Source organism: Microtus oregoni, unplaced genomic scaffold (genome assembly GCF_018167655.1).
Source record: "Microtus oregoni isolate MIOR12 unplaced genomic scaffold, Mior012 000022F_ref0000154, whole genome shotgun sequence".
Lineage (NCBI taxonomy): Eukaryota > Metazoa > Chordata > Mammalia > Rodentia > Cricetidae > Microtus > Microtus oregoni.
This window is the reverse complement of record NW_024543081.1, coordinates 37,216,325-37,239,845: the sequence shown is the minus strand read 5'-3', so window position 1 is coordinate 37,239,845 and position 23,521 is coordinate 37,216,325. Positions and strand designations below refer to the sequence as shown.

The window sequence follows — 23,521 nt, the reverse complement described above, 5'->3', positions numbered from 1 at the left end:
ACTGATAACAGGAGCACTAAAGGGAGCAATTCTACCAGGACTCGGAATGTGGTAGTGTCTGGCTCCTGTGTGTTTATAGCCTCTCTATGAGAAAGGCCAACATATTCCACATAGACCTTTGAACACAGAACAGAGACAACATACAGATGCATCATGAGGTTGATGGTTAACCAACATAACAGACTATTAGCCAAAAAAATATGCGAACTGCTAACATTTCAACCTGGATAAATCTAAATACAATATACAGATATACAAAAATTCTATGTAATTCTATTTGTAAGAAACAAAGCTTTAGATATAGAAAATATTTCAGTATTTGGGACCAAACTCATGAAAAGTGAGTCTGCAAAAAGATATGTAGAAAATACTAAGGATAATAGAAAAATTACTTCATTTTTTATTGTATTGGAATAACCACAGCTCTTGTACCTCATTAAACTGTATGAGTATATTTAGAATATTAAGTTGCAGACAAATTTTACCCCCACAAAACTGATAAAAGAATCCAATAACCATATAGAAACTTTATCTATAAACACAGAGACCAAAGAGCAGTAGGCAATTGAGTTGCTAGAAATTTTTGGAAATTTAGTGAAATGGTTTCTACCAGGAACACAAATAATCATCTCTGAGACCACCTTGCCTTTGTTTTCTCATCATAAAACAGAGATTAAACAACTACCTCTTATCTAGGATTGCTATGTATTTAGAGAGACAGAGACAAAGAGATTGAGAGACAGAGAGAAATAAGGAGGAAGGGAGAGAAAGAGGAGGCACAGCTTCAAATAAATCCTGGCAGACATCAAACATTTAATGAAGGTTAGCTATAGTTATCATTGTTGCAGTCAATGGTGAGGAACTATACCGGCCACGAAGCAGGTTACAATGATGGCAATGTACCTGTTTCCCCACATGGGAAACTTTCGTGTTGATCAAAAGCTCAACCAAACAACTCTCTTCAATCAACAAAGGGCTAATAGCCCTTCCCAAATATCAAAGCTCCCTAAAGCCATTTAATGCAGTGTCCATCTATAAATGTAAAATAAAGATAGATTATTTATATAATGTAAAGTAATTATAAAGAAAGAAAAAATTAAAGAGTCAAGTAATAATGGGAAGTATTCCTTCTCATTCCCCAGAGAAGGATGTCCTTCTCCTCCTATGCTTAAATGATTACTTAACTGTCAATCATCTTCAACATATTTTAGTGCTCTGAGCTATTCCAGTTTTAAGGATTTTCATTTTAATCCTCAGACCTCCTTCTTGGTCAACTGGTGGAATCAAATTCCCCTGGAACAGCTGTCTTTTTCCCAGTGGTCTAGGTTCTTTCATAGGTTCTTCCATTGCTTAAAGAGTTTCTTCGTATTTTCCTCTGCAAGTCTATTATTTTTTCCTTTCTCTCTTTCTCACCCTAAGGAGCTGGTAATAAACACATCAAGGCTGGCTCAATGCCACTTTCCCCAGGTGGGACTTGGCAGATTGTCTTGGATTTAAAGGCAATCTTTCATTTTTTTTCCCCCAGGCTGTTCCTGCAAACTGCTAAACTTACAGCTCTTTAAATGCTCACATTTTGCATTTCAATTTTTTAAATTTTGATTACATTTATTTGTTTATTGTGCATGCTTCTGTGCACACACCGTACATATATGTTTGTAGTCATGTCCGTGCCACATGGCATGCAGATAACTTTCAGTAATCTGTTCTCTTCTTCCACCATGTGGGTCAAACTCAGGTCTTTAGGCCTGGGACAATTGACATCACCTGCTGAGTGATCTCATTGGCCCATAGTTTCAAATGTTAAGGCAGTTCTTCTGGTATGTCCCAAGTAGACTTTTCATATTGCCAGAATTCATATTTAGAACCATAGGCTCCATTCAAACAGTCTCATTTCTCACTAGCGGTTGTCAAGTTAATGCGTACCAATCTAAATCCTACAGGGTCACTAGTAAAAACTTTGACTTTCTAGCTCTGGTAGAGAACCTCTTAGAAATGTATCCCTTTCTCTCCAATTTCACATTAAACTCCCGTACATACCCTCTGCAGTCTATATTCTAAATATAACTTTCAAGGATAGTTAAACTTCGGCTTCAGTGGACACCTCAGTGGTACCTGCCTTCATCCTGTCAATGTCTTGTATTTGACTTGGCTTCTTGACTCTTCCTCTCTGTCTTCTGCAGAGACTATTAGGGACAAGTCACCACGCTGGCAGAAGGAGATAAATTAGGAAAGCTTTACTGGCAATTTGTCAGGAAGCTGCCGCAAGGTAGACTCATGAATTTCCCCCTAAGCTTCCACTGTCCATTCACCTCTTACACTACAGTGATAATGCCTTGTAACAACATAATGGCACCCATCCTTCACTCGCCAGTGACACTGCCCATGGTTAATTGGTTCTTACAGCATCCCCCACAGGGTAAGCAAGTGTTGTTACCTCTGTCCCCAATTTGCCAATAATTGAGACACAGAGCAGACAAATGTCTCTTGGAAGGCCATAGAGAATGTCATTCAGACAATTTCTTTGATGTTATCTGTCCAAATCACTGGGCTTTCCCGCAGCTCTTACTTCTGAGTGAATGTCACTAATCAGAGTACCGCTGAGGACCAGCAGATGAAGAGTTGAAGAATGGATGCTCTTCTCAGACTGTAGACACCATCTCTTTATGGAGAACATGTGTTAAAATTGAGCTTTTATTGCTCTGACTTAAGAATTTATGGTCTTTTGCAGGTGGATGTTTCCAAAAGGTCATAATCTGTCATTATTTTATGATGCTTCATCAGAAAAGATCTCACCAACTGCGGGAAGGTAACGTCCCACAGTAGCTACAAGAAAGATAAATGATTCTCTCAGAATCCAGAATGAAGCCTTGACTGTCTTCTGGTCTCCAGCCAGCCAAACATAAACTACCAACAGATTTTTTTTCATAGTCTAAGCTGCCAGAACTAAACATTAAGTGTGCTGGTGGCTATTTTGTTTATTTGTTTTTTAAATAGGGACTTTATCAGGATGTCAATGTTTGAGTAGACCCAAATTTGATTTTACTTCACAATACTTAGAAACAAAGAGGTTTCAATCATGGAACTAAAAAGGGCTTATCAAAATTTTCCTAAATACCAGGCATTGTGCTATAGAATAATAGGAAGTTACACACACAGTTTTTGTACTTGTGAATCTTAAATTCAAAATATTTTCTATTTGGCATGTTTGAAGGTTGAAGGATGAATTCTCCAAAAGACAGGTTTGCATTCAATTTCCCAGCGAACTTGTGAATGTTGCCTAATTTGGAAGAGAGGTCTTTGTAAAAATAATGAAGTTAAAATTTTTCAGATAAAACCATCACAAGTTACAAGGGAGGGATAAGTCAAATAAAAAATGCCTTTAGAAGTAATAATGGACAAAAAGTCATGGATAGAAGGGTAGGTTGCAAGGTCAAGACAAAGGGAGCAGTGCAGCTTAGGCTTTCTAAGGGTTATCAACAAAAATCAAACTAAGAAACCGTCCTGAAGTAGATTCCCTATCCAGACTCTTCAGGTTTAGGACTCTTATCCTAGAGAAGTGGGAAAGAATAAAGTTCTGCAGTTTGTTCAATTTGCTGCTACCCTGTCTACTCATTAGAGCAGCACAGGACATTAGAAGCCCAAGACACACTGATCTTAGAAGATAGACACAAAGAATGTTTACCTTCCAATGCATGGCCAGTGGCTACATTCAAGCTACTTCTCCCAAGTCTGATCTTTGTATCATATTTCCAAGGCTGAATCCTACTAACACCCCATCAGGATTTTGTTAATTCCTTTACGGATCATTCCACATTCCTTTATGAAGAACAACATCAAAACAGCATGCAAGTAAAATTCCAAACAAAATATTTAAAAATGCCTGTGTTTTTCCACGTATTCATGTAGATGCTAGTGTGAATTTTACAATGATAATAGGCAGTAGGCATAATTTGCCAAACTCTGTCATTTTGAGAGGTAAAAATTAGCCAGGTGTGGTGGGATATGCCTACATCTAGCACTGTGGAGGGTGAGACAGGAAAATCATGAATTTGAGGCTAGCTTAGTGCTACATAGTGAGATCCTGTCTCAATCAAGAACAATAAAAAAGTAAACAAAATTTAGATGTCTACCAGAGCTTACATCTCAGATTAAATAAGATAAATGCTCTAAGGAGATGTCATGGGAGGTTGGAGGAAAGAAAGATAAATTCTACTTGGTTTAGAAAAGTAGTTGAGGGGCTGGAGAGATGGCTCAGTGGTTAAGAGCATTGCCTGCTCTTCCAAAGGTCCTGAGTTCAATTCCCAGCAACCACATGGTGGCTCACAACCATCTGTAATGGGGTTTGGTGCCCTCTTCTGGCCTTCAGGCATATACACAGAATATTGTATACATAATAAATAAATATTAAAAATAAAAGTAGTTGAAACAAAACCCAAAACCCTATACAAGAGAAATGACTCAAATGTAGATAATAACGTCTCACTCTTCTTTTTGAAGTTTCTTGTAGTCTCCATTTCATAACATCCCAGGACATTTGTATACTATCCTACATACTTTACAAGTTAGGCACACCTTCGGCAAGAAATGAGAAATGACCCACCCACAAAAGGAACGAAAGCAAGAGTCCCATGTTGAAATCCCAAATGCTAAGTTCTTGTCCTTTCTACTACTTAAATCATAGCTTTCAGGAGGAAATAGTAGCCCCTCAAAGTAGGAAAGCAGAATGTCTGGGCTCTCCATAGGAGAATGAACGGGATGTTCCACAAAGAATGTGTTTGTATTACACCGATTACAAAGTGCAGGAATTTCTGAGTTGTCCTGTTATGTGACTTAGATGGAGTAGAAGGATCAGAAGGACCTGGGAAGGAAGACTTTGCAACTTGGTGATCTGCACCAAGGCAAGCCCTCATTATGAAATGTTGCTGAAGGTGGTTTAGCTGGAGGAGACGGGAGAGGTGCAATAGCATCCGCATACACGTTGTACAGGTGGAATATTGACCACTATGAGATTGCTTCTGGTTTCTTCTCCAGGTCTGCACCTGGGAGTGCTTCAGTGGCAAAGGATGGAGAAATGCATTAAAACAGAAGAAGCGGAGCAACGCCAGGGCCAAACGTGTTAGCTCCCCTTGTACGTTTTTGATAATCAGCCCAGGTATTTGGATGTGGTGTAGGGGAGCAGTTTTCCACCAGTTCTTTTCTCTTTCTAATATTGGCTTGGGAAGATCATTAAATTAAATGGCAGAAAAAGAACAACCAAACCAGCTTCTAGTGGACATTGATGCAAATTTAAGTGTGATGCTAGAACTTCTGAGATAGAGGGCAGCTGCACAAGCTCAGTAGGCCTATCACACTCTCAGGGTTCCCTCCTCCCTGAACACATTAAATGAGACATAATTACATCCAACAATTCTAAATCAAGGGCAAGAGTTAAGGTGGGTAAATGCAGGCGATAATTCCAGAAACTTCCTGCTCCTAATTGTGTATCCCGACAACATTATACCTACTCACGCATGGAAAGTACACACGTGTGCAAAGACTTCTACCACTATCTAGAAGCACCTGTTGGCAGGTTTACCATTCCGATGCCACATTACCAACAGAGGTAAATGAAATACTCATGGAAATATAGTAAACAAAGAAAATGCTAAAAGATATTCAGGAAATATTAGCTATGAAAGGAAGACAATAGAAAGGATAGATCTACCTATGGTAAAAACGTAACTAATATTCCAAGAAGAAGAATAACATTAAAATGGATAACTCCAATCCAACTCTCGCACAGATGTCCCTGGTTAAACTAAATGGGTTATAGCACAAACCCAAAAGGCATGAATCTGGGAAAGGGACTGGGAGAGGACGGGTGTGGTGATGAGACTAAAAGAGAGATGGAGTAGTGAGGAAAGAGTCATCAACGTATATTCTATCCGTGTATGAAACTGTCAAAACAAAAATTTAAACAATAAAATGTATTTTTTAAATTAGGTATTAAATTTTTAAAGAAACATGGGAAAGAATATTAGATCAGTGAAAATCAGAGAAATTGTAAACAAAACAAACAAACAAAAAAAATAGGCCAGACTTGCAGGCAAAATGGCACTTATCTTTGGTTCCAGCACTTGGGCAGCAGAAACAGCTGGATCTCTGTGAGGTCAAGGCCAGCCTGGTATATACAGTGAGTTCTAGAACAACCAGAGCTACATAATGAGCAAAAAACAAGAACAACAAATATAGAATCAATTGAAGAACTGGTGGAAAAAAATACACAGTTGACATGAGGACTCTATTGAATGGCAGAGAAATACAAGTACGGTACTGACCCGGAAGCTTCATCCCTACTGGCTAACTTTAATAGTGCTCAGAGGTGCTACATATACCACCAGTGGAAAACAATAAGCATTGATCTTATCCAGCTGTGAACCCTGTAATCTACAAGTGATACGCCCACTCAGTGAGATTCTTTTCCTCCTATTAGCTTGCCATGTCCAACCTTGATATGAGGCTTTTGTCTTGTCTCATTGTATCTTGTTTTGTCTTGTTTGGCTGTTGCCTCTGCTGATTTTGTGGGGTTTCATACGGTGTCCTGATTCCTCTGGCTCCTATAATCCTTCTTCCTCCTAATCCACCATCTACCCAATGTTTGGCTGCAGATCTCTGTATCTGCTCCCATCAGTTGCTGGATGAAGCTTCTCTGACAATGATTATGGTAGGCTCCCATTTACGAGTAGACTATAGCAGAGTATCACTAGGAATCATTTTGTTGACTTTTTTCTGTTCTTATTTGGTTCTATTCTAGGTCTCTGGGCTATCTAGCCTATATTTGGGTGGCCTGCCATTTTCTTAAGAGAGATGGAGGAAGAGTAGAATCTGGATTCTGTGTGGGGTGTGGGCCTGAGTGGAAAGGAGAGAGAGGAAATTGCAGTCATGATGTAATATATGAGATAAGAATAAACAAACAAACAAACAACAAATAAATAAATAAAAGTGGAACCTGCTCAGGTTCCATACATAAGTACTGGGCACAGCACATTGAGTAGGTGAAAAGCAGTTTTTTAAAAAATCAAGCAAATGAAAACACACATGGTTACCACCTCCAAGCCCAAACTAAAAAAAAAAAGAAAAAGAAAAAAAAAGGAAGGAATGTTGTATTGGTTCAGCTGTAAAAGTCATATAATCAGTACGATTGGCTGTTGATCTAAGCGGCATAATTGTGTGATTTTGTTGGGAGGGTAGCATAGTAGAATAGGTGTATACCCATGATAGAAGCAAATAAAGATGAAAGCTCCCATTTCCTGGCTGCTGGTAAGTTCAAGATCTGAAAAACTAAGCAGAATCAAACACCAAAAATGATGTTAACAGATGCCAACAATCAAGTAGGCTTTATTTAATTCATAGTTTCTACACAACGAAGACACAGTCAACAAAGTAAAAAGGAAACGTAAGAGAGTAGGAGAAAACACATTCAAAACTTACCTCATAAGGGTATATATCTAAAAGATATATGAAGTTGTGTAACCCAATAGCAAAAACAAGCAAACAGACGACTCAGATGTTCAGAGGACCTGAGCAGACATTTTTTCCAAAGAAGATGTACAAATGACGATAAAGGATATGAACAGGTTCCTTCACATCCATGATAAACACGAATCAGTTTGCCAGTACTGTAACAAATATCCAAGATAAGTAAACTAAACAACAACAGCAAGACAAATAATGGGGGAAACAATGCCTCAAGTAGACAGCACATGCTACTAAGTAAAGCCCACAAACCAGGAATGGGTTACATCTTTGTGAACTGTTGGTCAAATGGATCCCATAGACCTTCTCCAACATTATATGCTACTGCCAAAACAAGAAATACTCTTGAAAACAATGTTCTTTTAAAATCAGTCTAAGTCTAAAATCAGCCTAATAAAGTCTGAGAGCCAATGTTCTGATTAAAAAAATTAGTAAAATGTATTACTGATTGGAACTTTGGAATTTAATATAAATGCAAATAAAAATTGAACTCCTGTATTAAATATGAAAATAGAATATAACATATTATTTATTAGAACTGCTTAAATGAACACAGTTTAAAGAAATATAAACATATTATATATGGAGAGATGACAAAATTATGCAAATAAACCATGACAATAATTTTAACATTATTTGAAAAAAATCATAGAGGAAATATATTAAAGTGATTATGCTCATAATGAACAATATATCAAAGAATTTTAGCAATCAGAATACATTTGTGCCTATAAGTGGAGTCACAAAATTTATAAAACATCCAACAAAGTCAAATAAGCACGAGATTGCTTGGTAACTCATATATTTTAGAACAAATATCTCAGAAATTAGTGAATTAATTTAAAAGTGGCTAAAAGGGGCCAGAATATAGAGGAAGAAAATTATTAGGATGTGAGTGAAATATGAAACAATTTAAACAGCATTTATGCTTTCTCTGTTCCAGCATGAAGGAGAGAGTCAGGGATGGAGGCTAGCACCATTCAACAGATACCCATGAATACAGGAAAGCCTAGACTTACAGGAAATAAGACACACATGTTTTGGGTATGCCAATTGCATTTTCCTGTAGGGGTTACAAATTGCTACTAGGTTTGTCAGATGTTGCTGTATCTTATACATAAAAATATAAATGTACTATGTACTCTTCTATCTGGATTTCACTCAGCATCATTTAAAAAATTTATCCATATTATTGTATGTAACATAGATGCTTTTTCTATAGATAAGCATTAACCCATGATATAAATATGCTTATACCACTTCTCTCCGTCTCTTCAGCCATTATCCTATTGATGTGATGGATTATTTACAGTTTGGAATTGCCAATTCAACTTTTTGATACTATCATGGAAAGAATGGGATTTTTTTTTTGCTTTTGTTTTTTGTTATTAAGTCACCTGGCATAAATCAGACAAATAATACACATTCTATCTCATATTTCATATAAATGCTAAACTTCAGTCAATCTGAATATAGGGGAAAGAACGTTGGAGGCTGGGAATAGTGGAGATATATATGAGGTTGGGTGATGGGACAAGGACAATTATGTAGAAATAATTAATTAATACTATTGGGGCCCCCACAGCTCAAAAGAACTGATTGTATATCATTTACTGATTCTCCACCAACACTTGAACTTTTCAGTTATTAGTTGCTGTACAATTGTAAGAATACATTCCCAAATTTTAGGCAGATGTCTTTTCCTGTGCTACAGATTACATTTTGACTTTTCTTTAAAATATTCGGTGTACAAAGTTTAAACTTTGAGGAAGTCTGTTTTATTTTGGGGTTTTATCTTTTGAGTTCTGTGCCTTTGTTTTCTCTTTGACTGTATTTATCATATGTCAGAGACCAGCTTCAACAAGGATACCACTTACCAGGGTAGGGGCATGGGAATTAAAAAATAAGTAAAGAGAACAAAGTCATGAGGGAAAATAATGAAACAGAAACATAGGATAGCATGAGGGGGGAATTCCAGTGAATATTGAGAATCACCCGTGTTTAACTCCCATTTGCTTAAAATTCCTGAGCCCCAAAGGTAAGAGTAAGATAAAAACTACATTAACATGATACAAAGAAATGAACAGACCAGTTGAAGGTTACTGGCTACATTCTTAGTTAAACATTTTGTTGCTAGAACAAGACAAGTAACACTCATGCTCTAGACCAAAACATTCTGTAGGCAAACCACTCCACAGTTATCTCCCTAAGATAGTTGGAAACTGATTGGATCCTTAGACTTTTGCTTGAGGTAGAAACAGGTCTACTTCTTAATACCTGAAATACCAGGTCTGGATATTAGCCACATTTGTTGATAATAACCTTGAAGGAACAGAAGTTCCAACTCTCTGACCTTCAGTCAAGATAGAATGAACCCTTATCTATGGGACCTGTCAATCATATCCCCTATAAGCCCAATTATACAAACGTCAAACTTCTGAAGCTGAATGGGGTTTCTGAGGCTCCCTCTCTTTATTCTTCCTCTTGCTGTTCCTAATAGTCCTCTGCTTGGTGGCATTCCTGTTTTGCTTTCCATCATCACAGATTTTACTCTAAAATCCATTTGTTCTAGGTTGTCTAGACTATGCAGGGTGGACCACACCTAGTTCTTCAAATATCAAGACACTCTCAGTTACATTTTAGGGGGCGATATTAAGGATCATCATATTTCTCAGAACAGTGGGTATATTGCTTGTTTTAGCTGCCATATGAGCTGGTTGGGTCCAAACCACAAATTCTCTTTTCCAAAGCAGCTTCAGCTTCAGTTTAAATTCTTCATTGTTAGCTAAATTAAGTTTTAATTGGGTAGGATTTATCTAGAGAAGTTAAGAGTTTCTCTCTCATATAATTTCTTTTCCTGGATTTCTGCCTTTCTTATTTTCCATCAGGTAGGATTTCACTGAATACTGTTCTCTGATTCTTCCAGTTAGGAGGTATTATACTTAGTAGTATTATTACCACTTAAAATTTAACTGCTCACATGTTAACTGCTATAACAATGGAGTATATACCTACTTCTTTTTCTTACACATTTTGATACTTCTCCAGAGTCCGCCTCCTTTTGTTCACACTCTATCTTACTTTTATATTTTGCAGAGAGTTGAAAGATATTATGCAGAGGAAAACAAGCCCTCTTGGGTTTACCTCTGTCTACCATTCCAGAAGCAGAATTGAATATCAGCTTCTTCAAGATATTACTGTCACAATTTCTAGCACTTTCAATTACTGGAACTACTTGGTCTTCTTTGGGAGATACAATCACAGTTTCTTTCTTTTTATCCATGAGTGAGTTCTTCTTGTAAGCACATACATCTTCTTCTGAGATACTTTATCTATTCCACAGACCTGGAGCTTCCTATTTAGAGGATTTGGTCTCGTGTAGACAGCTTATCTCCTTTTGCTATTAAAATCTGAATGGTTCCTGTAAACCAGAGACTGGCAAGAATTCCCTTTGTTGACATGCTGAGGGAGACTTCTTGAAATGAAAGCTTATTGAGAGTTAGAAGACTCCAGAGAAAACAAAGGAAGAGGCTCTTGATGCCAATTTAATTCTGGAATTGCCTCCTCCTCAAAGCCAGCTTCATACCTTTGGATTTGAAGCTATGAGAGTCACAAATGTTTATGAAAAAATAATTTGCATTTCTTTTCTTTTTTTAATTTTCTTTCTTTTTTTATTAAGAATTTTTTAATACAATCTTTTCTCATTTTACAAGCTATCTATGTTCCCACTCCCTCCCCTCTTCCTGATTCACTCTTCACCCCACCCCCCTCTCCATCCACTCTTCAAAAGGGCTAAGGTTTCCCAAGGGGAGTCAACAATGTCTGACACTTCACTTCCAGGCAAGATCAAGGCCCTCCCCGCAATATCTAGCTGAGCAAGGTATTGGTGCAAAGAGAATGGGCTCCTAGATGCTAGATCAAGCACTAGGGATAATCCTGGTCCCACTACTAGTGGCCCCACAGCCTGCCCAAGCCTCAAAACTGTCTCCCACATTCATTGGGCCTAGTTTGGTCATATACAGGTTCCCTCATTATCTGTCCAGAGTCCATGAGCTCTCACTAGCTCAGGTCAGCTGTTTCTGTGGGTGTCCCCATCATAGTCTTGACCCCTTTGCTCATATTATTGCTCCCTCTCTTTGTTTGGTCTCTGGTAGCTTGGCCCAGTGATTCACTGTAGAACTCTGTATCTGTTTCCATCAGTTCCTAGCTGAAGGTTCTATGATGATAATTAAGATAGTCATCAGTCTGATTACAGGGGAAGGCCATTTAGGCATCTTCCCCACTGTTGCTTCAAGTCTTTAAGCTGGGGTCATCCTTGTGGATTCCTGGGAATGTCCCTAGTGCCATGTTTCTTGCTAGCCCTTTAATGGCTCCCTCAATATCTCTTTCCTTTCTCTCTTTCTCTCTCTCTCTCTCTCTCTCTCTCTCTCTCTCTCTCTCTCTCTTCTTCCCATTTCTTGAGCATCCCATTCCCTCATGTTATCCTCCTCCCTCACCTTCTCCCACCCCCCTCACCTTCTCCCCTTTCCTTCCACCCTCCCTTATCCCCCCTGCCATGCATTTGTTTTCTAACATTGGTAATATCTCTCAGACTAAGCCCACCATCCCTACCATAGTAAGTGAGATGATGAATGTTCACTGTTATAAATGAGCCCTCTGTGGCCATCCAAACTTACATGTAGGTTGCAGAGAGGGAAGTGAAAACACCTCAGCTCACCTGTCTGTGTGGTGGAGTCTGGAGCAGAGAATCCCCTTTTCAGCTTTTCACATGTAGGCATAAAGTGAAAACAGACAATTGTTTGATGACCGTTGTAACTGCCCTCGTCTTCAATGACAACACATTTATGACATATATGTTTATTTTTCTTAGTCCTTTGAGTGTTTCATAGGATGAATTTTAACCATCCTCATCTCCTCCTCCAACTCCTCCCAGATCCATCTCCACCTGCCCAGTTGTCTATGTCTGTAATTTTTTTGTTCACTTCTAAGTTTTCCATTTGGCATGAATAATGATGGGGATCTGTCAAATGACCCTCTCTTCTACTATCTTCATCTGGCCATGTAAGATTGGTGAAAAGAAGGCCCTGGCTCTGTGATGTGTTGCTCAGTGTGGACCTAGCTCACAGGATCTCCCTCCGGACACATTTACAACACGGTGCCCCACAACAAGGAGCTCCTGTGAAAGCGCTTTCTTCATCTCTTGCCAAGAATTCAATCTGTTTCTGGATTTTCTGCAAACTAACAAAAGCTGTTGCTACGTTATCACTCAGAAAGATAAAGCGACATAGTCACATACAGGCTTCCCCTGTATGGCGAAATGCCACCCACTGATAGACACAGCGCTTAGGAAACAACATCTGAAAACTTAGCATGTCTGCCAGCAGCACATTGGCAGTTTTCAGTGCAAACTGAATACCTGATTGATGATGCCTAACGTAGGCTACACCCTCCTACTGATAGCAGCAATTGCCTCCTAAGATAAGTGCAAGATTCAAATCTAGGAGTAGAAACAGAAGGAAAAATATTGCAAGACCAAATTTAGAGGGGAATTTTCAGTGGTTATAGGATAGATATACAGTTCTAATATATGAAAAGTTAATAAAATTGTGGGGAAAGTCCTCTCAGTCTTACTAAATACAAATAGGTGAAATATAAGATGAGAAGTCTAGAAGAAAATTCTTAGTGAAATATATATATATATATATATATATATATATATATATATACTTGAGTTGACTCCAGCCAGGAAAGCAGGCAGGCTAACTGTAGATCCTCACTTCTGCCTCAATTCCTCCAGATTCAATTCTTCTGTCTTATCCTCAGATTTCTGGAAGACTACCGGCTACAGCCTCTCTTCCCTGTCTACTCCCATCTCCAGTGGACTACACAGATTTTCCTCTCCAAACTCCCTTTTCCACAACTCATTCTTTATCCCAGCTCCCATCTCTAGCAGACATTTTCAGAGTGTAGGCTACTCTGACCACAGACGAAAGCAGACTAACTGCAGATCCTCCCCACCCCCCCCCCCAGCTCCAGTTTTCCAAGTCCAATCCTACAATCTCACCCCAGATCTGGAGCAGATCTTCCACGGTGGCTTCCCTTCACACTCAGGTAACTGAGCAGATCCAGGTAGAATACCTTGCTTTCCTCCCTCATGAGGATCTCCTCAGCACCTCCCATAGACCATTTCTAAGCAGTGGCTCTCAATATCTAGGAACATATTTTACCTGAAACGCCCAGAGGCCACACTTTTTCCTGATCCCAGAAAAATTTCCAACCAGGCAATATACAGTCACCAGTCTCCTAAAAACCAAAACGGGCAGAAGAAGCCAAGGAACAAAATATCCAACAGAGACAAGATCATATTCAGCAACTAGAATTACTATCTTTTCAAACACAGATGCCTAGACAACCGTGTAAAAACATAATCAATAATAGCCAGAACAGTATATCTTCACTAGGGGCCAGCAACCCTACCAAAGAACATCCTGAATATGGTAAAATAGCTAAACCACAAGAAAAAGACCTCAAAATGGCCTTCATGAATATTTTAGAGGTCCTTAAAAAAAGAAATGAGTAAATCCCTTAAAGAAGCCTAGGAAAACACAAAGAAACAGTAGAAAGAAGTGAGTACAACCACTTAAGACCTGAAAGCAGAAATAAAACCACTAAAGCAAATCCAAACTGAGGGAAATCTGAGATTTGAACAGGAATCTCAGAGGCAAGCCTCATCAACAGAATACGAGAGATGGAAAAGACAGTCTCAGGCACTGAAAAAAAAAATAGAAGAAATAGATTCCTTGGAGAAAGAAAATGTTAAATTTTTGTGATGCAAAACAACAAGGAAATCTGGGACACTACAAAAAGACCAAAACATAAGAATAATGGGAATAGAGGAAGGAGAAGAAACCCCAGTAAAAGGCCCTGAAAACATTTCAAAAAAAAAAAATCACGAAAGAAAATATTCCCGAAGGTAAAGAAAGACATACTCATAAAGATACAAGCACACAGAACACCATAGACTAGACTAATAAAGAAAGTGTCTGAGGTACATAATGATCAAAACACTGAATGTATAGAACAGTGGTGAAAGAATATTCAAAGCTTCAATGGAAAAATACCAAATAATATACAAAGGCAGACCTGTTAGAATTATACTTGACTTCTCAGTGGGGACTCTAAAATCCAGAAGGCCCTGGATAGAAGTGCTGCAGCATCTAAGAGACCATCAATACCAGCCAAGACTACTCTATCCAGGGAAAGTGTTAATCATCATAGATAGAGAAAATAAGACATTTCATAATAAAACTAAATTTAAGGAATAGCTATCTGCAAACCCAGCCTTACAGAAGGTTCTAGAAGGAAAATGTCAACCTGAAGTGGTTAACTACACCCGCTATAACAATAGCAGACCAGCAAATCTAAAGAGGAAAAGTACATGTACACACTGTCACCACCGTTAACAACATGTCAGAAATCAATATCACTTCTCATTGATAGCTCTCAACATCAATGGTCTCGATTTACTAATAAAAAGACCCAGACAAACAGGATGGATACAAAGAAGAATGTTTAATACTTTAAGAATATTAATAAGAAGAATATTTGGCTGTTACAAATAATACTGCTATGAACATACTTGAACACATGTCTTGTGCTGTGATTGTGCATCCTTTGGGTTTATACCCCAAAAGTAGTATTTCTGGGTCTTGAGATAGATTGTTTCCTAATTTTCTGAGAAATTGCCATGCTGACTTCCAAAGTGGCTGTACAAGTTTGCACTCCCACCAGAAATGAAGGAGTGTTCCCTTTTTCCCACAACCTCTCCAGCATAAGTATATTTCCTGCTCAGATTCTTCACAGGACCAGAAAGCTCCCTAATGTTGACCTCTGCATGGTGGCTTTGGTTTTCCAGGCTTCTTTAGCATCACAGTCCTGTGACACATAGCATGCTCCCCTAATCACCATACAGGAAAGAGTGGCCCAGTACCCACCCTCTTTGTGCACAGTGACACAAGTTATTAACGTTTATATATTCTATCTGCTGCTTTGAAATAAAGGGGAAATTCCCATTTGCCTAAAAGTAGGAACGTGATTGAGTTGTGAGTTATGTTTATGTGTGTGCACTCAGAGCACATCTCACACATCCCTCCTCAACTTCCCACAGCCCCGGGGAAAGAATTCTTGGAGATTTTTTTTTCCTGTGAGAATTTAACTGACCTTCTGAGTTAGAATATTAAGACCCAGATCCAGGCAGTGAAAAACACATATAATATTTGATGATGCTCAAAAAAAAAAAAGTAGAAGTCTGGCTGTGTTGTTCAACTACTTGCCTATGACTCAATCCCTGTGTGACTTTGAGAAAACAACTTACATTCACTAGTCTTCATTTTCTCAACTTAAAATGAAGAAAATATCAGTTAGGTGTTGTTGAGATTCAGTTCACATATGACATGCAAAGGGACAAACCAATTCCACCTGGCACATGGTAAGAATTCAATTTATGCTGCTCTATTCCTTAATAGCAGATTCTGTCTCCATTTGGGATATGCTGAGAACCGACACGATATTAATTTCCCACAGAAGCACTGGTATTTAGCACAAATGTTAAGTTCACTAACAATATCCTAAAATCAGTTTTAATTTGTCAAAGATGCAGACATTATCTTCAAGTTGGAAGTGGCTGGAGATAACCTATAAGAAGAATGAATTAACCTAAGGACAGCAAAGCATCGTTATTCACGAGTGTATCTCCAAGTATACTTCCTGTCATAATCCTGCACACCAACAAGTCTGAAGTTAAATGGACTGACTGGGTGGGCATTTGAGATCTAGTATAGCTGTCATGGAATGCTGTTATAACTGGTGTGTGGCTGAATGAAAGGACTGGGTGGAGATTTGGTACAGACTCCAGATCCTTACACATGCTCACACGTGAGTGCACATCTCTTCTCTTCTCTCTCTCTCTCTCTCTCTCTCTCTCTCACACACACACACACACATACACATACACACACTTCTCTTCCCCTTCCATCCCCAGCCTCAGCTAGAAACAGGAAGATTACCTTACCAATGTTTGTCTCCACACTTTTCTAGACCCTTTATAACCTCAACTGAGAGGAAGTGGAAAGTTACATAAAGTCTTAAATGAAGAACTAAGGTGATACATTTTCCTTCTTTTTTGACGTTGTTTTGGAAAAAAATATGGTTTACTTTTTTTTCCCCCAGATGCTGAACCTTGGGCCAACACTAATTAACTACTTGAAATGAGGGCACCTGTGAAATTCACCTTACTTCAATTTTGAATACAAAGAGCTGAGTCATCACAATTGCTCAACATCATCTTAATTTCTGATTATGTAATTTCATATCAACTTAAAAAAAACCCAGTAGCTCCAAATATAAATAGTATAATGAGGATGAGAGCTGTGGAAATTTAAAGAAATATTTCAAAGAAATTGTTTTGCTCAAAGAGTAAAGGCTATTAGGTTAAACATACAGGACTCGGTTAAAGTATGCTTTCCTTCTCTGACAGGAAAAATAGCAGCAGCCATATATTCTTCCATATTATTACATAAAAAATCTCATCTAACAAATGAGGTAATGGAGGTTTTGAGGGGCCTAATTACTTACCTGAGATGAATCACAGAGTTGTCAGCAGAGACAGAACCTAGTTGATTAATCATGTTATTAATCCAGAGAAAATTTATTTAATCACAAAGCCACATTACTCCAGACGAATTGCCTGCCTCTTGATATATATTGTAATAGCATTTGACATTTAGAAAACAATGCAGAAAAGAAAAGTTGTTTTATATTGACATTTAAATTAGCAAGAAATGTATGGCTAGGCAATATGAAATCTGGAAAATGTTCCTTAAATGCCACCCCACGATTGGAAGCTGCCAATGTGGGTCAGGAGTCGCTAGCCCTGAAATAACGTTGGGAGTGTGGTGCTGATGTTGGAGTGGGAGGGTTGTTCTTAACGTTGCCCCCAATATGATGCTTTCAAGAAGCGCTTTGAACTGAAAATTCTAAAATTACTATGGGTTGGCTTACTCTTTTTCTTGAATCTTTCTAGTTGTGTATTCATCAGCTAAACACACTCCTTTAGACAAAAATAACTAAAACCAATTCTTCCCATGTTCATATGAGATTTGACTTTTCTCCACACTCCCACATATCTGGACTATAAAGTAATGAATTACGTCAGTGGTTTGGGTGCTGGCTTCCTGAGATTTCCATCACGACACATGTTGTATATGTGAAATTCAGCTGAACTAAGTTGGTTATTCATTGCTTTTACTGTGCTTCTTCTCGGATTTGATTTTAAAGCCCGGGTATGAATTCCGAGCCAGGACCACACCTTCGCTCTAGAGTCCTCTGAGCATTTTGATCTTGGAGACAAGCTCTGTGCTACAAGCACTTCAATACACCATCAAGTACGGCGTGTCATCTGTATACCAGACACCTATGCACGCAACAGGGAAAGATGGACAATGGGAGACTTTCTGAAGAAGCTCTCAGTCCCCAAGGAGAGAGATTATTATGATGCTCTACTACAATGGAGCAGAGTAGCTTACCACAAGGAGAAATGCTGTGTCATGGGAGATGGTCTCAAGACTATGGCATCTCGGATGAGGAAAAACAGATTATGAGATGAGCAGTGGAGAAAGGCTTGCTAATCTGCAGGAGGAAAAGGCTTAAACGCCCTTCCCCATGGAGGACCAAGTTCTTATTGTTGGCAAATCACAGCTGGGGAAAATGTAAAACTTCCAAATACAAGCTAGACTAGTTTAATCCTAACTTAACTTGCAGCAGTAGCAACAGAGAACATATTTTTATTTATAAAAATCTTTCCCTAGACATTGATTTGGTAAGAGTGTGAAACATCAGACAGATTTGCAACTTATAAAAGGAACAGCCCTTTGTAAGTGTTATTTTAATCGGATAATTTGGCATGCATACCTGCGAAATACCAGATGGACTTTACAGGAGAGCACAAGCCTTATGGAGACATTCTTTCCTGCTTTTAAAATAGTTTCCAAGGAAATATTAATAAATTATGAAGAGACCAGTTATCAACAAGGCTCCCTTTTTCCTTCCCTTGGTGTAGAGCCTGCAAGCAAGCTCATTAATTCCCTTTAAATCTTTTGACGTAGCCACTTATTGTGGGATTTTCACATTCTTATTCTAAATAGAGAGAGAGTGAGAGAGGAGAGAGAGAGAGAGAGAGAGAGAGAGAGAGAGAGGAGAGGAGAGAGAGAGAGAGAGAGAGAGAGAGAGGAGAGAGTGTGTGAAGAGCTTCATTTCAGTGGTTTAAACTTAGAAAAGGAAACCTGAAGGTAGAGAGAGGACAGTGAAGAAACGTAGTAGGAAAGATTCTCAGCCAGGAAGCAGGTTCTCTATCAGGTTAGTCTCTGATGTGAGGGCAGGGGACCCTAAGTTTGAACTCCCCCCCCCCCCCGCCACTATCATTAGTTGCCAATTAACCTAGGACATCTCTCTACAAAGTCATCGTTTTCTCACCTCTGTGGTTGAATAGTGAAAGCTACCCTGACAAAGATGTCTTTAGAAGTAACTGATAAAAGTCTGGAATAGAATTAATGCAGTGCCTAGCATGAAGGGTCTGATAAGTCTCTTTTCTTCTGTTATTTCAAAATATTTCTGTATTTATCAAAAGTGTTTTCAGGTAAGCACAGATCTCTTCAAAGTAGACCCAGAGAACTGGGTTTGACAAAGGACATGCACAGACTTGTCCTGCAGTTAGTCTAAGAGTATAGACCAAATCAGGATTTTTAAAAAGGAAAAGGGGACCCTCTTTCCTCAACAACAATGCTGCCTACTCGAGGATATTGATATTGACTTTTTCAAACACAGAAAGAAAGCCTTTCTATAGCATGGAAGAATGAAGCCATGGGAGATGGGAGATGATTGATTCAGATCGTTGGAGTAGAGGACTAATGATTGAATCCTAGTAGGAGGAGCAAACAAAGAAGAAGAGGAGACCGTATACACAAGGAGACACACAAAGGCTGCCACCACAATGTGATACAGCCAGAACAAGCATTGTGCTATTTGAATTCACAGCCTAGAAAACTGAGCTAAATAAAATTTCTTCTTATGAACTTATGAAAAGCAAATTTAACCAATAATAAGCACAGCAAGGAAATGAAAATCAAAATATCTGACAAGATAGAAAGGCTGGCATCCTTCACCATTGGTCTTCACACGATGAGTCAAAAAACTCTCTTTGTAGCTTAAGTGATTCAGATTGCTTATTTAGATTTGTAGAATGATGTGTCATTTTACCTCTGGTTTTGTTAGTCTGTTCTTGGGCCAGCACAAAGTCCCTGAAGTTTGTACCAGAAGACCAGAGAGAATTCTGTAGCTCATTAATAGGTTTTGTGTTGTTAAAAAAAATTATCTTGCTGCTTCTGGATTTTAGTTTTGGGGACACTGGCCTTAATATTCTTTTAGGTCCTTTGAATGGTATTTTAAAAGTTGCTAATATAAATTCTTGAGTCATTTCATCACTATATATGTAAATATTTGAATCTGACACTAATCTATAAATGTCTTAACATCAAAACTGTGATTACTTTTTTTTAACAGGGAAAAGGTTCATAATCAGAGGTAATGGAGTGTGATACTCTGTGAATTTAAAATTTTATTTAAAAAGAAGCACTACAAAGTTATATTCACTCACCCATCCTTTGGGGGAGGCCATAGGAGCTAAAACCCAGAGCTTAGTTGGTAGAAGTAGGTCACTGCGGGGTTGGGGGACTTTGGTAGCTGTTATTCCAGTTCCTCTGCACTGAGCTCTCGGCTTCCTGTCTGATATCACACAAACAGCTCTCCGCATGCTTCTGCCCACATCATGGGCTGTGCAAGGAGGGAGAACCAAGTAACAATAGGTTGAGCCCTCAGAAACCATGATTCAAAATATGTATATATATATATATATATATATATATATATATCCTTTGTTCTGCTAGTTTTCTGTGTCAGATATTTGGTCCCAGTAACAAAAAGCTAACTAATAACAGTGATTCTCCTCTGGCTACATCAGCCCAACTTTTATACAAAGAGCAACTCCATTCCTTTGCAGGCTCACACAGTATTGACTGTATACTAAATGCCTAATTACAATAATACGTTCAGGTGGCATGAGTAAGCCTGCGCATAAACAGAACTCACTGAAACCCAACACCCGGGATCAGACGAACAGAGGCAACGTAGAGTTTCATTTATTCAGTCAACTGTAAGTACCAAGGGCATGGATGCTCATAAATTTTAGGAAATGGGGCACATAACTTTATCTATCCTGGTGGTTAGGTCAAGGTTAGTTAGGAGAGCTCTCCCTGAAATAATCACTATTTTCTCCCTGCTAGGACATTGCTGGGCATGTGTTAGGAGCTGAGCCCACGTTCACTGAAAAAAAACAATTCTACAAACTTCTCAAACTCTGAGCAAAGCTTTGGATGAATCACTGAGGGTAAAACAAAGAAGCATACATTTTCTTTCTGACTTTTGCTGAGCTCATGAATAGCATTGGGGTATATTAATGAAGAACCACATTGGGCTGGCGGAAACAAAAAGCAGAAACAACAGCATTTAAGCAAGTTATTTATTTCCTTGTATAACCTGGAAGTTCGGAGTTTATCAGTCTAGGACTAGAAGAATCATTCTATGAAATGGCCCAAAGCCAGCCTCCTCTGGTTCTGCAGCATTGTCCTGGAATGTGTTTTCTACTTTTAAAGTTATTTATATGGTTCTATTAATCAGATTCCCCCCAGAAAGAAAGGGAACGGAGGCAGAGGGATAGCTCATAGGGTTATAGAGGCTGCGAAATCCCAAATTCTATGGTTAGCAAGCCAAGAACAGACAACAGTAAACTATGAGTCAACAACCCACTAGATTTCAGATACAAGAAGAGCTGGTGTTTTCATCTGAGTCCAGAGGAAGGCAGATAATCATACTCCAGGTAAGAGAGGAAGAAGTACTTAATTTTATTTCACTCTGAGAACATCATTTCTTTTGTTCTGTTCCCTTTATTCTGTGATTATTTGAGGTTCACCTACCCTGGGGAAAGCATTCTGCTTTATACAATTTACCAGCATAAGCTTTCATCTCATCCAAGAAGAACTTTCCAGATATACCGAGAGAACATCTGATCAATATCCAGATACCCCATGGTCCAGGCAAGTTTTGAAACATTAAGTCAATCAATCAAGTCAGCCGATGGAGCAAAAACCATCAGAAGCAAATGCCAGATTGTAGGGAGAGGGAGGTCACATTAAAGGGGCAGGTTTGTCTGTGATTTCACACCATTTTAAGTCTTATTCTACCTTTCGTGTAACTTTCTCTTTTGCCCATCAAGAGAAAGATCCAATTTCATGGCTATACAGCCCCAAATGAAAGGCAAGAGAAATACGTTTTTCCATCCGTGAATCATTGTCACCCAAATAAAACCAATATCCTGTTACTAATGAAAAGAAGCAACTTGATTTTAAAGGACTACCAGTGATTTCTTCCCGCAGGAGACCTGTAGCTAAAGTATGTACTCTAAGTTCTTCAATTCCAGATTCTCCAAACTAACAGACATACAGCCATTCTAAGATAATTAAATACTAAGTTGAGGCAAAAGACATTTAATAGGGAAGGATATTACTCTTCCACATGGGCCAGAGACTTGAGCAGGCATAGATAAGACTATCTTCAAGACCCTCAAAACTTCAACATTGCTTTAGAGATTTCAAAAGCTAACTCAATTAAACACTCAAGTTTCTCAATTCAGGAATTAAGGGTGAGAGGCCAGTTTAGAGAACAGGAAGACATAAGTGCCCATGCCCTCACACATTTCCCAGCACTACATTGGCTTCCCCCTGAAGTGTGAATTTGGCTTTGTTCTCATAGAATCACACACATGGCCCAGTAAACAGAATCCCAAAGTTTATAAACACTGGAGGCTCCAGAGTGATGTGAACCACATGTGCCTCACTTCCTCTCCCCTATGACTGAATTACGGGTTAATAAGCAAAATTTTTATTCGTAACCTCAGCGCAGGCCTTGTTTGACTGATCATTAATTATTACACCCTCTTTGTGGTGACACGCTCAACCCACGGCTCAGTTTCATATCCTAAAAAACTTGCGAAAATGAAACAACACCAGATTTTCTCACTGACATCACCGTGCTTCTAGTGACAGATCTGTGCATGTTAAATCTGGTGTTATAAAAAAAAAAAACAAAAAAACAAAACTTTAGCTGGTGTTCAAACTGTCAGATATGCCATGGAGGCCCCAACTTGCGAGATGTGGCTTCTTGTTTTGACTATTCTGGTTGATTTCTGCTCCCCCCTCCCCTTAATCTTGTAAGATAAGAAATACATGGTTGGTGTTGAAGGAATTTTCATCTTCTTTTGGGTCAACAATTCTCACCTTTGGGGCACTCCCTTTCTTGCTCGGTTCTGAAGACACAGCAGGAATTTATTGTTTTAATTTCATGGGATTTTGTTTTGACAATCTCTTGACGATGGTTGAAGTTGAAGACACCTTGGGATAGAGTAAGACAAGGATTCTAAATGACTGTCTTGCTCTCAGAGAGAATAGAATCACTTCTTTATCATACAGAAAGAAACGAGTAGAGAGAAGAATTTGGAGTTGGCAGATTCTCTAAAGGGCTCCAAATTCAATACTATTTGTCTTCCTCAAAGAAGGATTTGGAAAATTGTTAACTGATGGATAATTGATTAACATCATAGCAAAGCACGACTGGGGAGGCTCCTACTTATTTTTCATTTTTGTAGGGACATTTTGCATGCTTTTCAACACTAAAAATAAAGAAAGGAAGAAAAGAACATATCCAAGATTGTTAAGCTTTGAGATGTAGGTTGGGAGAGGAGTGCAATCTCATGTAATACATGATATTTCCTGTAATACCATGGCTATGTGGAATAATCAAGAGATATCTAAACTGCCAACAGGGACCCCTTAACTAAGCA

At 38.6% G+C, this 23,521-nt stretch overlaps 1 pseudogene; it reads left to right on the top strand.

Moving 5' to 3' along the window:
• LOC121461093 overlaps nucleotides 1–23,521 on the top strand; it is a 72,534-nt pseudogene that overhangs the window by 13,005 nt on the left and 36,008 nt on the right.